Raw genomic sequence first — 16,710 nt, 5'->3', positions numbered from 1 at the left:
TCCAGGAGGGGAACACAGGAGGGGGGAAAAAAGTAGATTTCCTGGGGGCTCCTTGGGGTAGCCAGACTACAGCAAGACTGGGGGATGGAATATGGTCTAGTTCCAAGGAGGACTGGAAGGGCATGACTGTCCCCAGTACACACAGAACGAAGCCAGGAGAGTCAAGGAAGTAAGTTCCAGGAGGGAGCCAGCTTCTGCTCCCATGTTCTGTGGCGAGTGTCGTGTTATTTCTCTTCTTTTGATTGATGTTTTAGTCGGAGCTGTCATTAGTTAAATTAATTTTCTCTCAAAGATAGTGGAATAAGGTCCACAAAGGCAAACCTTGTGAGACCATAAAAATAGACCATAATTTGGAGGGAATTCAGATGTGTGCCCGGCTCTTGTCATCACGGCGGAAGAACACTTTAATTTGATATGAATTCCTCAAGAGAAACTTTAAATTAACTTAGATTTAGCTGTGTTTGAGGGATAGCAATTCAAAGCAACAAAATAAAAGACCATTTGCTGACTCTGGTGTTTCTGCGTTCATGCTTCTGTGTGTTCTTTTTTATTTTCTGCTCAGGCTAAATAAACGCCAATATTCACCTTGAAGGAGTCATCATAAAGTCACTCCCTTGGGATATAAAAAATATACTTCTCACATCTTCCATCCAAACAGTGTCAGATGAAGTTAAAAGACCCGGTAAATGTGCTAAAAAAATCTGCTTATGTGAATTATTCTTTTCCAGGGTTACTGAGCAGCCATTGCTGGAACTGTCAGGATGCAGCAAGAAATGCAGGCAGGGCTGGAACTCAAGAATGGGGCAGGGGTTGGAGGTGGGAGGCAGGAGAGGAAAGGATGGAGCAAACGGAAACCCAGACATTTCTTAGCACCAGGGAAGACCTTGGGGACATCTGGTCCAGTTCTCAGAGACAGTGGAGACCTGGCAAGGTCAAAGCAAGAAGAGACTAGAGCCAGTCTGTGACCCCACCTCCTGGCTTCCGGGTCCCCTGCTTGACACCAAAGAGTCTTTAACACACCAGAATGTGTCACTCAACCTTCTGTTTCCCAAACCACCACCTGTACTGACTGCTGTGGTCAGGCTTGGCCTCATGGGGTTCCTGGGTCATGCCATGAGAGGTGCTCTGTGTTTCCATGCTGAGAATTACTCCTGACAGCAGACTTCGAAGCTTCCTTCATTCACACCACACATCACCACCATCATCATCACTATCTCAGTCATCATCATCACTCCTAGGCAAGGGATCTGGGCTTCACACCACCTCTGAGGGAACTGAGAACATACTGTGACCACAGCAGTTCAGGGTGACAGAGCTTGCCAGGGTTCCAGTGCAAACCTGGAGGATCTGGAACCGTCAAAAGCATGCATCATCGAACACACACAAAAGGCAAGTTCAAAGGCATGGGAGCAGTCAAGAGTAGGCATCATCTCAACACTCATGAGGGGCTTGAGAGCCAATGAAATCAGGCATCAACCCAACAACCATTAAGACAAGTTCAAGGGCAGGTTCTATGCATAATTCTTTTGGCTGTGAGTCTCTTTGTGGTTCACCCTCCAGTGAGAACTATTCTCAATTGTAGAACGCTCTTGACATCTAAATAAGTGGGTCCTTCCAGGTCAGACACTCAAGTACATCTGGAGTGTCTCATCCAAGTGACTCTGGTCCTCTTGGCTGGGAGCAAGCCAGAAGCTGCAGACACAGGGCTGACATCTTCACGTGACTTACCGCCACTCTGCGATGTCATAATTATGACGCCTAAATTTACCCTGTTTATTTGCAGGCTAGAGGAATGCATGATTGTTTATTTTTATTACAAATATTGATGGTAACTCACAGGCATTTACTTCATTGCCATTTCAAGTGAAATTGCCCATCATAAAATATCTCTAGAATTTTGATCCTGATTAGCGTCCTGAGCTGGTCCTGGGTGCGATCCTACCATTTGTCTTAATTTTATTTTGCTCTCCCTAACTGCACACACCACTTCAGGAATATCTGGAATTTTGTTTTAATTGTACAGCTTTCAACTCCAGCACATTTCTCTTTGTGTTGAAAGCATCCCGGTGATTTATCCTCATTATTGTGTAAATAGGTTTCGGCAGTTCTCAGTAAATAAAACAAAGACTGACAGGAGGAGAAGAGGGAATTTGCTTTCCTACCAATTAGAGTAGCCTTAGGCAGTACTTTTAAGAGGAGATAAATCCTGCAAATCACTAAAATGATCCTGTCACACGCACCAAATATTAAAATCACACAGCGGCGCCCTCCATACAGTTTGCTCTGGTTTAATGAGTTGGGGTGGTCCTCATGGCTAGGGCTGCAGTGCACAGTTGGGGACCCCTCACTGACAGCAGAGCTCACACCCCACAGCAGCTTCCCAGCCCGTGTGGCCAGATGGAAAATCAGACACAGTGGAATCTGCAGCTCTCAGCTAAAGAAGGCTCCTAAACTGTCCTGCTGCCCCTGCCCCAGACCCCATCAGCAGACGCAATGCCCCCTGAGCCAGCATGCTATTCAGAATCAAGCATCCAGATCTAGGCCTGCTGAACAACCTGTGAAGTTCTTCAACCAGGGAAGTTTCCAGGAAACTGGAGGGAGGTTTACTTAGACTGGTGTCACACTGTTGCCAACAACAGCACATCATTTACCTGTCCCCACTGCCAGTTACCTGATGAGACATCAGAGCTCCCAACGCCTCGTCTAAGATCTCCAGGATTCACATACTTACACAGATACCATCACCCACAGGCAATGTGGCTAGGCTTCGGGCCATGACTAAGCCATTTCCCAGCCCAGGATGTGATTTTTGACCAATTCAGTCCACATCCTCCAATGTGGAGGACATTTAACCAGCAGCTTCGTTGGTAAAGGGCCAACCCAGAGCTCCCAGCCAGACAAACCCAGGAACAAAAACAGGTTTAATGTTCCTAATTAATCACCTCCAATGCTGGTTTGATTTGGGAGAACCAGGGCCCTTCCTCGGGTGGCTATGCTGTAGCATAAGGCACTCTATCTGGAGAGGCATCTGTAAGAGACCATTTATTTACAAAGAAGTTGGAACAGCCAACACAGACATTCTACATGGAACCCCAGGCTGTAAAAACTCCCTCAAATGGACAATCCAACAGGCAGGCTGGTGTTCTGTACTTTCCAATAACTATTATCCCTCTCTCTGCCACAGTCTGGTCTTACCTGGTAATAGTGGCATTTGGTGTATTAAACACTAACTGTTAGCCTGTTGTGATGTCCTTGTGGCTAACCATTAGTAGGAAGACCCCAGAACCCGAGGGCCCGTCAACACTGTGCTACAACAGAACAAGACATACATGGTTTCTGAACAGCAAGATGTGGGGCAGGTGTGGGGCACAGCACCAGATCAACCAGGATGGGGAAGCAGAAGAGCATCCCACACTAGCTTTGGACCCCTGCTCAGACCCCCAGGTAGGCCTACCAGGCTACCGAGCCTCTTGGCCACTGGATGATCTAAGGTCCACCAATGACTTTCCATGAATTCACCACCAAAGTCATTTAGATGTGGACTAAAGAACGCCAGCGAGCCTCAGAAGCCACACCACAGCAAAACGTGCAGACCTGTGGCTTGGGCCAGACTACCTCTTTTGGAGAGTCTGAGTTCTTAGCCTCCAACTCCAGCACCACTCCACAAGGTGGAGAGCTCAGGTATAGCTGCTAGTGTGGAGACCAACAATGACTGAGGCCTCCCAGTGCCTCATGGGATGTGACCTGATACTTTATGTAAAAGTAAGGCAAATTCACCATAAGGTCACTTTCCAAAGTAATACTGTTTTGTACTCACAAGCTTTTTGGAAGGTCTGTGGGCATAGAGACCTATGAACTGAGATACCCCGAATACTATCTTGTTGTACCTGTGATCATTTTATTCCATATACTCTTTTTCTCTCCTGTTTAGGATTCCATAAGCCATTGTCCTCTAAGTTAAATTCTGAGAATAAAAAAAAAAAAAAATTGCAAAGCTGGCATCTCACCTTCACAAATCCAGATTAAACCCCACTAAACAAGGTCAAGCCGAGTCCTGGAGTTCTCTATGAGCATGTGGATTGCTGGTAGTTCTTCAGATAGGCAAGAACCTACAAAGTTAGGGTGAAGAGTATATGGAGCCTGAAGAATGATGTGATTTGTATATATGTATGTTCATGTATATTTGTATATATGTATGTTCACGGAACCAGCATATGTGTGTGGATGTGAATATGTGTGTACACGAGAGCATGTGTGTATGCGTGCGTGCATGCATGCATGCATGTGCGCGTGCATGCGTATGCGCTCGTGCGTGTGTGTAGACCAGAGGACAACCTTAGGTATTCAGGTATCATCATTCTTTAGGCTCCATCCATCTTTTCTTGAGACAGGGAGTCTCACCAGCCTGAGACTCACCAAATAAGCTTGTCAGGCTGGCCAGTGAGCTTTGGGGATCTGCCTTTCTCTGACTGAGCTAAAATGATAAGTCCACACCACCACATCCAGCCTTTTTCTCAGGTTTCTGAGGCTCAAACTCAGTTCCTCAAGGTATTTGCCAGCTGAGCTAGACTCCCAGTCTAGAATGTGATCTCTGACCAATGAGGACTCTTAAAAGTACTCTGAGAGGCACATGCTGTCAGAGAGAGCCTGTGTGTATCAGGAGGGCCCCAGGAGCACAAGTTAGTGAGACCCTAACTGTCACACCCACAGTGTAGGAGACACAATATATTACTGCTAGGAGTGGACTTTGATTAAGAATCAGCAAGTTGCCGGGCAGTAGCGCACACCTTTAATCCCAGCACTCGGGAGGCAGAGGCAGGCGGATCTCTGTGAGTTCGAGGCCAACCTGTTCTACAGAACAAGATCCAGGACAGGCACCAAAACTACACAGAGAAACCCTGTCTTGAAAAAAACAAATACCCCCCACAAAAAAAGAGAAAAGAACCAGCAAGTTGACCAGCCACTAAACTCTCTGCTTCTTCTACACCCAAACCCTGTACACAATTCAAAAGGCTGCCATGATCCAGACCTCGACTGACGCCTCCCTTCGCTGGAGAAGGGTACCCTAGTTCCTTTTCCCTGCTTTTGAATTCATGCCCTCCTACCTAGAACGTCCATCTCTGACTCATCCTCCAGGGTGCGCAGCCCCTTATTTTCAAAGCCAAGGACCTCCCACCCACAGGATCTCTGCCCTGTTCCCAGGTCACCCCACAGTCACGGTGCCAAGTCACTTTCTGTGCTATATTATCTTCAGTCTTTTTCTCACATCCTTGCAAGCACACTGATGGAAATAAAGGTCACAGAACCAGAGATGGGGGGGGGGGGTGCGGAAGGACAGACGGACTAATGCAGGTATCTGCAGATACACTCTATTTAATGTGCGGCATCGACACAGACCTGCTCATCTTTCCTTCCACCCATCCCCCACAGCAGCAGCAGCTCTATTCTGACCACCTTAACTCACACTAATAGATTTTCAATAAATATTTCCTGAATGAATAAATGAATGTAAAATTAGTTATTCCTGAAGAAATAGAAGTGCCTTCTTAAGTAGCTCCCTATATTGCAAATGCAAATTTTCATTGAGTAGGGAACAGACTACAAGTTTATAATAATGAGATATTTCTGAAACAAAGCCAAATTCGTCCATAAAATGAGGATCCAACCACCATAAATGTGAGAGAAACAAAAACAGGGAAACCATGCTTCTCTGGGTGAATTCATGCCACACAAAAATACGTTCTTTGAGTTGAGGTGACTATGGACTCCAGGCCTCACGCCCATCACTTAGGACTTCTCTTTGCCTCTCATGAGTCTTGGGGCTGCAGACCTCAGGGGGAGCACAGTTCTGCCTTAGCTTCGATGGCATCCAGAGGGCCCCTCAAGAACATTACCCAACATGGAACCCCAGACCATGGCAGCACTCGAGACATGAAAGGCATCTTGGCATCCAATGGACATGAGCTGTGAATATCCAATGCACAACAGATTACAAAACCCGGTAAACAAGAGAAAGCTGAAAAGATCTCAATCGATGTTTTTAATGTTAGTTTCATATTAATATAATATTTTGGCCACATGAAGCTAAATTAAAATATTATTAAAGTGAATTCTACTTGTTTCTATTTATTTTCTTAGTGCAGCTGTATCTAGTCCTTGCACTGATGCTCTTGTCCATTGGCCAAGGCCAGGCTAGAGAGCGGCCAGGTTGCTCCAGAGGGCAGCCCTTGACCTAATCTCCACCTCCCCATGCAGAAACACCATGGATGAGCATCAACTCAGCCCTCACACACCACCTCACAGCATGGTGGACCCACCCCTCCTGCTGGCCCACAGGGGAGACCACACAGCTCAGTGGGACCCCCAGCATAAGCTCTCCAAGGAGGCAGGGAAGAGGGCAGGCCCTAGACATCCTAGGGTTGTCCTAACCCACACCCAATGCAGCAACCTCCCTCCTCAGGCCGCCTCGGTGGGTTGGGCCCCTGAGGCGATATTTGTTTCATTAATGCGATGCTCAGACACTCCAACACTGCTTCACATTCCGCAGTGATTCCAAAAGTGATTTCCACAATATGATTTACATACTAGCCGAGTGTAAATTTAGAATAATTTGGCCTGAATGATCTTTACTAGAATAGATGGCCACAAGGAAAGAATGGTGAATAAAGCAGCCTTACTCAGAATCTAAGCAATTTGCTGGCAAACACAAGCAGCATTTCCCCAGATTATAATTTACACTGTATTAACTGTCAAGAGCGCTTTTGAGAAATATAGATAACAATTCAGACGCAATCGATAGGGAGTGACAGTTGATTTTAAAGCTTAATGCAAGACAAGAAAGAAATGACTGGGGCATCGGCTCTGGAAGAATAAATTTGTTTTGTATTTGATTTTTGTGTTAAATTTATTACTGCCAAGAAGAGCTCTCTTTCAATAATATTAAGAACAAGATTGTGAAATTGCAACATGTACGTCTCCTACAGTTTCACAGCGTTTCCAATACAGAATGATGCCCCTGCTCAGTACCATGTATAGATCCCTTTAAGCTGCCCCGGATCCCTCTAAGTGGGTGTTTCTGCCCCCACAAGGCTCTCTTTTTTACTCCTTTAGGGTAACTGGAGACTTGGGGTGAGCCAGTCAGGCGGCTCCTCTCCCAGGAGCTGTTGAATCTGTCTTGGAGCCTGGGATAGGTCCCTAGCCCTTGTGAGCAAAGATGAAGTCCTGGTCATCCTCTCCAAGCTCAGCTATAGGCTCATTGCTGGACACCACACGCAGTACATTGTTGCTGAGACTCATGTGGGAGCTGAGCAAAGGCAAATCGTGAACCAACGGCCGACGGTTTGATTGAGGAGGGGGAGGCTGGGATATCCTTGCCATAGTTACTGGAGCTTTTTCAATTCTGTCAACATGTCTAGTGTACATAATCTTAGGGTTTGATGTTCCTCTCATGCCGTACCATGAGAAACTTGACAAATACCAGGGAAACAGAATTTCCCTTCTAGCCCAGCTCTATTACGCCTCCACTTCTCTGCTGCAGCGGGGGTGCCGCTCACAGCCCTATGCTCTCAAAAACCCACCAGCGTGGCCAGGAATGAAATGATGGGAGTTGCTACAGTTCAAACTTATCCATACCTCTCACTTATGACATGATTGATTTTCCTTCAGCATGCTCAAATACGAGATTGTCTCCTTTCTTTTTTCAGTGTGGAAACAGCTAATGTATACAGCCTTGGCCTGCCACAGAAGGGGAAGCAGTTGACATGTAGAAGAACAACTGAAATGAATACGGATGAAATTTGAAAGTGCAATTTTCCATCTGTCAATCACCTTTCAAAGGGACCCGTTAACCACAAATCGGGAGACCCTTGGCGAGGGCATCCCCATTTGTGGTGCTCCATGCAACAGACCCTTTGGCCTCATTAATCAAGATATTAGCTGCTGATCAACTTTTCCACAGGTACTCTCCACCAACTCCAGGTACTCAGGGATGTTTGATTATGTCCCTCCAGGTGCTATCGGTAATTTATATTTTGAATGAAAACAAATGGTCTCCTCTTAACCAGAATTTGATTAGGTGATGACAAAATCCATTTCTCCTGCTCTGGTGATGGCACAGCACGAATCCCCACCCTGAGTGGCTTCAGAAGACAATGTGAGGTACCTCCTGCATCAATAATAGATGGTCACCCCAACCCTTCCCAGCCACAGCACCAAGACACCTCGAAATACAGCCAATTAAGGTTTATTTAATTATTAAGGTTGAATAAATAACAGCGAAACATGTTAAAAATCTTTCAGTTTCAGTCAATCATAATAAAAAATTAATGAGACTGGATAGAGAGCCATAAAAACTGATAGACTGCGATCGTGAATTATAAATTGGTATTGATTTTTTCCTTTGCAATAACACTCTCAGGTAATCGTACGTTGTCACATGTAAAGTGCACTTTTCTGGTTGAGACTAATATTAACTATCAAATATAGATGAGACGGAGGCATTTATGACACTTCAGATTTCACAAACAAAAAGCAAAAAATACAATTTGTGGAATAACAGCAGTGCTGAACAGAGAATCCTAGGGCGTTTATGGGAGCTAGCCGGGACCCCACTGAGCCGTGAATTCATAAGACACAGTTACCTTATTCTTTTCCTGTCATTTCTTCTCTGATATGTTACCTTGTTAGTATCACTAAGAAAAACATAAATATTTTTTATTATTTGTGAGGCTCATCCTGTCTTGCTTAATAGACAGGCCACATGGAGTTAAAGCCATATTATATGACCTGGTGCAGAAGTGATCATTCAGAAACCCAAAGCACATATTTTACACCGCCTGGCTTTATTAATTCTAAGCCCCCAAGAAATAGCGGGCGGATTTTCTAGCTTTCTGTTTATTGAAGTAACATGGAAACAAATAAGACATTTCCCTAGGCTAGCTCAGATAAAGTGGACAATTACTATTGGCATTCCACATGTAAATATTTAACACTTCACAGCTAGTTTGCACCTAAATACCCATTAGATGTAGCTACAAGCCTAGACACCATCTCCCAGCAGAGTGACATGGGCCGTCCTGGGCAATGGTTATCAGATTAGGGCCCACACAAATCTTGTTCTAAACAGTGCTAGAAGGGGTCTCAACCAAGAAAGGGGTGTGCCTGAATGGGCGATTTCCTTGAGTGACACAAACAAACTCCACCAAGAAAACTCAGCCGAAGCTAGTATAGGGCTGGACCACTAACAACTAGCCAACCCTGGGCTGCAGATCCTCGGTGGCCTGGATCAGATTTCCGTCATTCGGGAAGAGACACAGGGTAGATAATGTAGGAATGGACAGTTATGGACACCTATGCCAGCCTGAGTTCTGCTCATGCCCACCTAGCACACTCTTAGCCTCGAACAAGCTCCAAGACACATGAGGTCGCCATCCTCGTGGGCTGGAAGCACAATGGTTTACAACCAATACCTGTGACCCACAAGCTGTGTGACCAATATACGTGACCCACAAGGCAACTCCGTGCAGATTCCAGAGCAAAGCAAGGGTCTCTTTAAGTAATTCTCCTTCAAGATAAACTAAAGATATATGTTTAATACATAAAATAGAGCCAGAATTAAAAACACAGCTGTTACCCACCCACTCTGATCTTACAGACAGATGGTTAAGATTTTCTTTCTAAATTAAAAGTTTCTCTGTTCCTTTGTGGGCACGTGGAACTCGAAAATGAATGGGCCAGTGTTGCTTCTCCTAGAGGGAACTTTTTCACCCCCTGACCTTCCCAGGACCGGGAAACACTAGTGCCTGGAACCTGTGTGCCTTCACACAGATGTCCTGGTTGTTAAAGCCGGACACTGGGGCTCAGCCCTATGCACCAGTCTCTCTGAAAATCCCACGGCCAGCAGCGGAAATCTCCTAGCCTCCCACTTAACTGCAGGAGTATCACTCCGCAGATCATCCTGGTCCTCTTCAGGGTGTCCACACCACGGATCGCTGAAAGGGCCTGGGACCACTTCTCAGCAACCCTCTTTGCCTTTCCAGAAACACCCTCAATCTCCTTCTACCTCTGGATGCTGGGAAAAGGACACAGCCCTGGGAGGGCGTGATCCCTAGAACAGACCCCACAGGGTGGGACACAAGGTTCTCACTTCTCTGAACTAGGAAGGCCTGCTGAAGCAGTAGCCAACCCCAAAATTCATCCCAAGAACACCATGCAAACTCCGAGGTCTAGCCTGGAAAGCACGACACCGGAGTGCAGCCCACGGTGGCTGATGGCCAAACAGAGCTGGGCACACTGGGCACTCACTGACATCCTCGCCAAGTCTGCAAGCCCCTGCACCAGCTGGTGACCCTCCACGACACACCACAGGGTATCAGGGACTGTGGGTCCTACAGGACCCGAAGCGCCCACCCCTGGGCTCCCAGCCTCAGAGCCCAGCTCCCAGCCCTTCCCTCACAGCACTGACCTCTGCGCTCTGGAAACAATTACTCCTGGAAGGCCTGTCAATATCATTATTTTTACAAGAAATCAATACGCCTCACAAAGTTAATGGGGGATTCAGGCAGGGAGCATTTACCTCCTCACTGTCAGGGCTCCGGCTCTGCTCAGCGCCGATGACAGATCCGCCGGCACCAGCAGACAGTGAACAAGCACGGAGGAGCCAGCGCGGCAGGCAGGCGTGGAGGCCGGCAGCGGTATGTGCTAATGAGCCGCCAGGGGCTGGGCCACGTGGGCCATAGGGCCAGGGGCCACGCGGGCAGACACCCCAGCACTCTGCCCAAATGAGGCCTGGGTTCCCTCTGCCCAGGGAATCTGAGCCTTCAATTGCTTGACACAGTTTCCTTATGCACACACATGCAGACCTTATGGATGTTCAGCCCCCTAAACCAGTGCAGAGCCTAGCAGAATGCCACAGTCTCCCTTACACGAAAAGGGTTGCTTCTGCCTACCTCACCCATCTACACACTTACAGAATACACAAGTAAAATGGAATGTAATCACACACGTGTGCATGCGCAGACACAAACCTATTCAAATATATTGGTTCACAAATAACTCAAAAATAGCTGCACTGATGATCCTAAAGTTCAGATCAGAAGGAGCTGCAAAACCCTCCTCTTAGCCAGGCAGTGGTGGTGCACGCCTTTAATCCCAGCACTCCTGGGGCAGAGGAAGGAGGATCTCTGTGAGTTTGAGGCCAGCCTGGTCTACAGAGAGAGTTCCAGGACAGCCAGTACCATTTCATAGAGAAACTCTGTCTCAAAAAACAAAAACAAAAACAAAACACAACAAAAAACACCTCCTCCCAACAGCAGTCTAGCAGATACATACCAAATATAAATGAAAATGTCTTCAAGCATCAATGCCAAGCCTTGTTTTCCTCATCAACCTGTGAGACTGCTCACTTCATCTCTGCTTCCTATGGACCCTCAGTTGCCCCGACAGACCTTTGCCCATGCCTCCCCCAAGCCACACACAACTAAACTAGAAATTAAAGGTACAAAGTCATGCAAGGCATAGGACTTCGGTGCGTTCCACTGAAAACTAACATTCCACCCAAAAAATCCTTCCCAGGCCCCCAGCCTTTCTGCTTGGCAGCAGTCCTGTCTGCTAGCTGCCCCCTGTGTGTTCACGTGGTCCAAAGGGAAGATTTTCCAGTGCATACTTACTGCTGCGGCTCAGCACATCCACTCCTGGGGCCCACAGCCCAGCCAGGCTGCAGCCAAGACTGCTAACAGAATGGATTCACCCACACAGAGCTCAGCTGCAGACTCAGGGCCCTGAGCCAGCTACTAAAGCATCATCACAGGCATCATCATCCACTGCCCACTCAAGACCCCACAACGGCATTCTCTAGGTCACTCTGCAGGGCACGAGAAAGCAGGGTCAAGCCTGGGCAGCAGAAACTTACTTTGCTAGCACCATCACGGCAGTGAATACAGCACCATAATCAGAAAGGGTCTCCAACTACAAGGTATGAAAGGGTGGGGCCAACCCAGAGACCATAACTTCAGAGCACTAGATGAAGTCAGGGACATTCTCAGTGCTCTAACCGGAAGCTGGCCTTGGGAAGCCAAGAGGAAGGAAGAAGCCACAAAACTTAAGTGTTGGCAAAGTACCTTCCTAATCCTGGACTTGACTTAGCCAGCAGGTATCCTAAATGGCTCCTCTCATCCTTCCCTCACTTTTCCCAGCCCTGCCTGCCAGTCGATTTCCTCTTCCACTAATATCTATTTCAACAGCACCCCCCCAATCACCTAGGATCCCCCACAGCTGGGGGTCAAGTCAGCAAGGTCATAAGAGGAAAGCATGGGCATCCGTAGCTGCTCCAACCTCCATGATAGAAATGGAGAGTCCAGGGGCTGAGCTCACTGCAAGTGTCCGGAGGGACGGTTAGCAAGCTTCACCGACAGACCATTCATGCCCAAGTCCACCACAGCAAAGAGAAGAAACAGGAGCTCATGATGGAGTGGGAGGAAACGGTGACCATACCCAGCTCCTCCATCAAATGAAGGGCCATAGAACCCAGGCCTGCACCCAGCTCACAGAGATGGCATTCATGGTCTAAAGGGAACTTTGCAAACAAACAAACAAACAAACAAACAAACAAACGAGCTGGATTTCAAGATGGCCCCACCAAAGAAGCAGCCATGATTCTTCCAAGAGTAGCTAGCCCCTGGCCCGGCACGGCAGTAAGCTCAGCACACACGGGGTATGTGTCTTGCCACATGAATGGATGAATGAATAATGGGGACTCCCACCAGCTGTGGGGGAGGTCTGGCTGGCAGCTCCAAAAGCCCACCACATGGTGAGGCGGTAAGGGGTGGACAGCAAGCGTCTCTGCTCCTCTGGGTCTCACAGGCCCAGTACTTTATGCTCTCCACTCCTCGACTCCAGCATAGAGGGAAACACGGGCTTTCATGGGAGGATGGGCCTGCTCCCATCCCCAAGGAAATCTCTGAAGCTCAGTCTCCCTGCTACGACCAACAGCATGGAATTTACACTGGTCCTTCACTACTACCAGGCTCTTCACAGCTTCTCAGTGCCTTAATGCAAACCATATGCAGAGCCCCCTCCTCAGGCCAGGCTCCAGCAGCTGTCTTCTGATTGGCTCCTGCAGGATGGGAAACCAAGGTCTCAGAGGGGAAAAAACAACAAACAGATCTCTTGTCTACCAAGCAGAACTCAAAACATTTCTCATGTATTCTAGGCTTCTCTAGGAGCAGCAGGCTGTTTAAAAAAGAAAAAAAAAAAAAATACCTGGCCCAAATTGAGCATTTGCTTGACATGATGGAAAAGCTAGTGCTGTTTTCTGTTATATTGCCCTGTTCTACATCGACAAGAATATATTTTTCCCTGTTCCCAGCTGATTTCACAGTAGTGAACTCCGTTTATGAATTATCTGACACATTTCTTGCAATTCTTCTGACAACAGTGCTCAGTGGAAATTTCAAGGCCCCTCTCTTCTGACAAGTAGAAATATCAATATTTGAATAAATTGTGGATTTTAAACTTCTCACTCTGATGCGCCACGGCGAGGAAGACTGAATTCTTCTTTTACCGGGTCTAATCCCCCTGAGCCTCAGGAAGAAATCTGTACGCAGCGTTTCATTACAAGAGAGCAGTACTGAGTGACATTTGAAACACACATCTAAGTCGTCCTGATGAAGTTTACTCCCATCCAACAACAAATAGCAGCTGGTACGATTCCCACTTCTTGGGCAGAGATCGGCACAGGCTTGGTGTCTGAACGAAAAGAAGCCGAAATGTGGATCCGCAAATTGACAGGCCAATCTTTAAACAAATGTGTTTCTTGGGGGGGGGGGGGGGGGAGAGCACAGCTTTGTTCGAGCTAAGCATTTTTCTTTTGCCTGACAGAAACATTCTGGGCCTGATTAGAAGGCCCTTGTTAGGGTCCGTCTCAGACACTGTGACTCCACGTTTTAACAAGCATGCAGAGAAAGCAACGCAAAGATAACAAAACATTGTCATTACCATCTCCGGTGACTCCTTGTGTGCCTTTTAGCACTTGCACACATTTCTTCTGGCGGCTCACACACAGTTGCACGCCCGATACAGGGCCCAGCACCAGCTCCAGAGGTCTCTACATGGGACTTCGTGAGACAGCAGCCTGGCGAGGCCAGAGTGAGCATGCACCCTTAATAGCCACCCCTTCCTCTCTTGGATGAATAAGCATGCAGTTTATTGCTGCAGCCATACGTGGTCTTAAGCAATATGATGGATGGTCTAGGGTTTCTCAGGGCACAGCCAGCAGGGCTGCTGCCTCCAAACCTGCCCTGATGCAGGGACCTCCTACATCCAAGGAGCTTCAGTACCCTGAGATGGATCCTTCATAAAGACAAGTAGCATCATGTAAGCCAGAGAGAACCCCAAGGCATGCTGGGAATGCAGGTTGTCACCTGTGTGGGAAGCGGGCGAGGGGGGGAGGGGAGGGGGTTGGTGGTCTGTGGGTGTGTGTGGTGGGGGGTTCTCTGAGTAGGGTCAGCACAGTACGGGCAACTCTGGGACTCTAGGCAGATATTGCTTGAAGACTCGGTTTCCTCATCTGTATAAGAGCATGAGCATGGCCAACTTTCAGGGCACACAGGTGCCCTGGGGTAGACACACAAAGTCAGGAGCCATGTGTTCCTCCAGTCCTGGACTCTTTCTGTAATGTGGACCTTTGGAGCTTCCAGACAAGCCCCACACCCACCACTCACCGAATGTCATGTCTTAAGCTCACTTCTGGTCTGTATGAAAATGCCACCAAGAAATCCTGGTTCAATGATGGTGGCTTCCAGCTGGTATACAGGGAGGAAAATCAGGCATTGCCATTCATAAACTCACAGCCTGTCTCAAAATTCCTTGTGGAGCTAAGAGCCCAAAGATCCACACATGAAAATCTATGTTAAGATTAAAAACTCGCCGGGCGGTGGTGGCGCATGCCTTTAATCCCAGCACTCAGAAGGCAGAGGCAGGCTGATCTCTGTGAGTTCGAGGCCAGCCTGGTTCACAGAGTGAGTTCTAGGATAGGCTCGAGGCCAGCCTGGTCCACAGAGTGAGTTCTAGGATAGGCTCCAAAAGCTACACAGAGAAACCCTGTCTTGAAAAAAAGGAAAAAAAAGGAAAAGAAGCTTAAAAAAAAAGATTATGGGCAGTGGCGGCACATGCCTTTAATCCCAGCATTCGGGAGGCAGAGGCAGGCATCTCTTTGTGAGTTCGAGGCCAGCCTGGTCTACAGAGCGATATCCAGGAAAGGCACAAAGCTACACAGAGAAACCGTGTCTTGAAAACAAAACAACAACAGCAAAAAAAAAATTAAAAACTCCTGGAGGCAGGTAGGAGCTCCCTTGCCCTGCCCTTGAAGGAAACTGAAGCAGGCAGAGTCTTAGATATTCCATACAGCGACATGTGATTCTCCCTGAGCTGAGCAATGTGGCTTGAGGATGTGGTGACCTTCAAGAGGATGACCTGCAGGACAGCATCCTAATGACTAGACTGGACAGAGTAAAAGGCAGATGCAGGCCGGTCTCCCTGGTAGCAGTCTTGTGTGCAATGTACTTTCTCAAAGATGGACAACATCATCACAGAACTCAACGGTGAAACCCAGAACTCAAGGGTCAGAAGGCAGGAGTGGAGTAAGAGGGGAGAGATCATGGTGTCCAGTCATACCTGACAGGGTCAACACTTTCTACCGGACACAAGGATGGGGTCACTCCAAAAAGAAGTCAGCCTTTGCTCCTCTGAAGGCCTCAGTTTAAGTGAGGCATCCCTTCTTCTGAACCTTGCAGTAAGGACTCGGGCATCATTGTTCATCTGAGCACACATCTTCCAGGGAGGCCCCTGCAAGCATGGCCAACCCTGACCTCTGACCATTAGGCAGGCATCAGGATCCCTAGAGCCTCCCCCACCAAAGAGATGTCACATGAGGAGAGGCTGGGTCAGTGATCAAGGAAGAACCCAGAGTCACCCAGCCATCTCATCAGATCTGGGAAGGCCAGCAGCTGACTCTGGGAATGTGAGGGGTGGAGACCAGGCAGAGGCTGAGTTGAGGACTCAGCTATCACCTGGAAAGTGGGACTAGCATTTCCAGGCTGTTGGGTGGAGCTCCTGACAAAGCTTCTGGAATGTACCTGCTGAATCATGGTTCCGTGGTTCTTCAGTCACCTGCAGAGGTCAAGTGTCTACCCCAGGACAGGTCAGCTCAATCAGCAGCACCAAAACAGAGGAAGGGTGAAGGAGAGGAAGGAGGACATTTGCCCATCTGCTCAAAAGTTATAGGATGTCTGTTGTGGCAGGAAGTCTACCAAAGGCACTGGGAAAAGGAGGTTCTGGACTTAAGGGTCCAGGGATTGGGGCCTGGACAGCAGGGATCACTAAAACAGATGAAGAACAGAGAAAAAGCCCAACTCTCCAAGCCACTGTTATCCACAAGTAAGGATACTCTGAGCAGTTAGAATTTAGAACATACACAGCTACACCCAACAGAGAGAGAGAGAGAGAGAGAGAGAGAGAGAGAGAGAGAGAGAGAGAGAGAGAGAGAGAGAGAGAGAGAGAATGGTAACCAAGAAGAGACAAGTGAACTGGGAAGTCAGTCGGGGAGCCCGTTTGTCCGGGTGTGACGTTCCGTGAAGTTTGTTCTAATGAGCAAGAGCCCAGACATCCATGCTGGGAGCACACGGCAGCTGAAAGAGTGGAAAAGCTGTGCCCACA

General features: G+C 47.8%; 1 protein-coding gene across 1 annotated transcript in view; it reads right to left on the bottom strand.

The window, feature by feature from the left end:
- The window catches only part of Ebf3 (EBF transcription factor 3), a 118,925-nt gene that overhangs the window by 60,346 nt on the left and 41,869 nt on the right, over nucleotides 1–16,710 (bottom strand). The window lies entirely within an intron of this gene.

The sequence above is a fragment of the Peromyscus eremicus genome, chromosome 1 (genome assembly GCF_949786415.1).
Source record: "Peromyscus eremicus chromosome 1, PerEre_H2_v1, whole genome shotgun sequence".
Taxonomy (NCBI): Eukaryota; Metazoa; Chordata; class Mammalia; order Rodentia; family Cricetidae; genus Peromyscus; species Peromyscus eremicus.
This window is presented reverse-complemented; position numbering and strand designations above follow the sequence as displayed.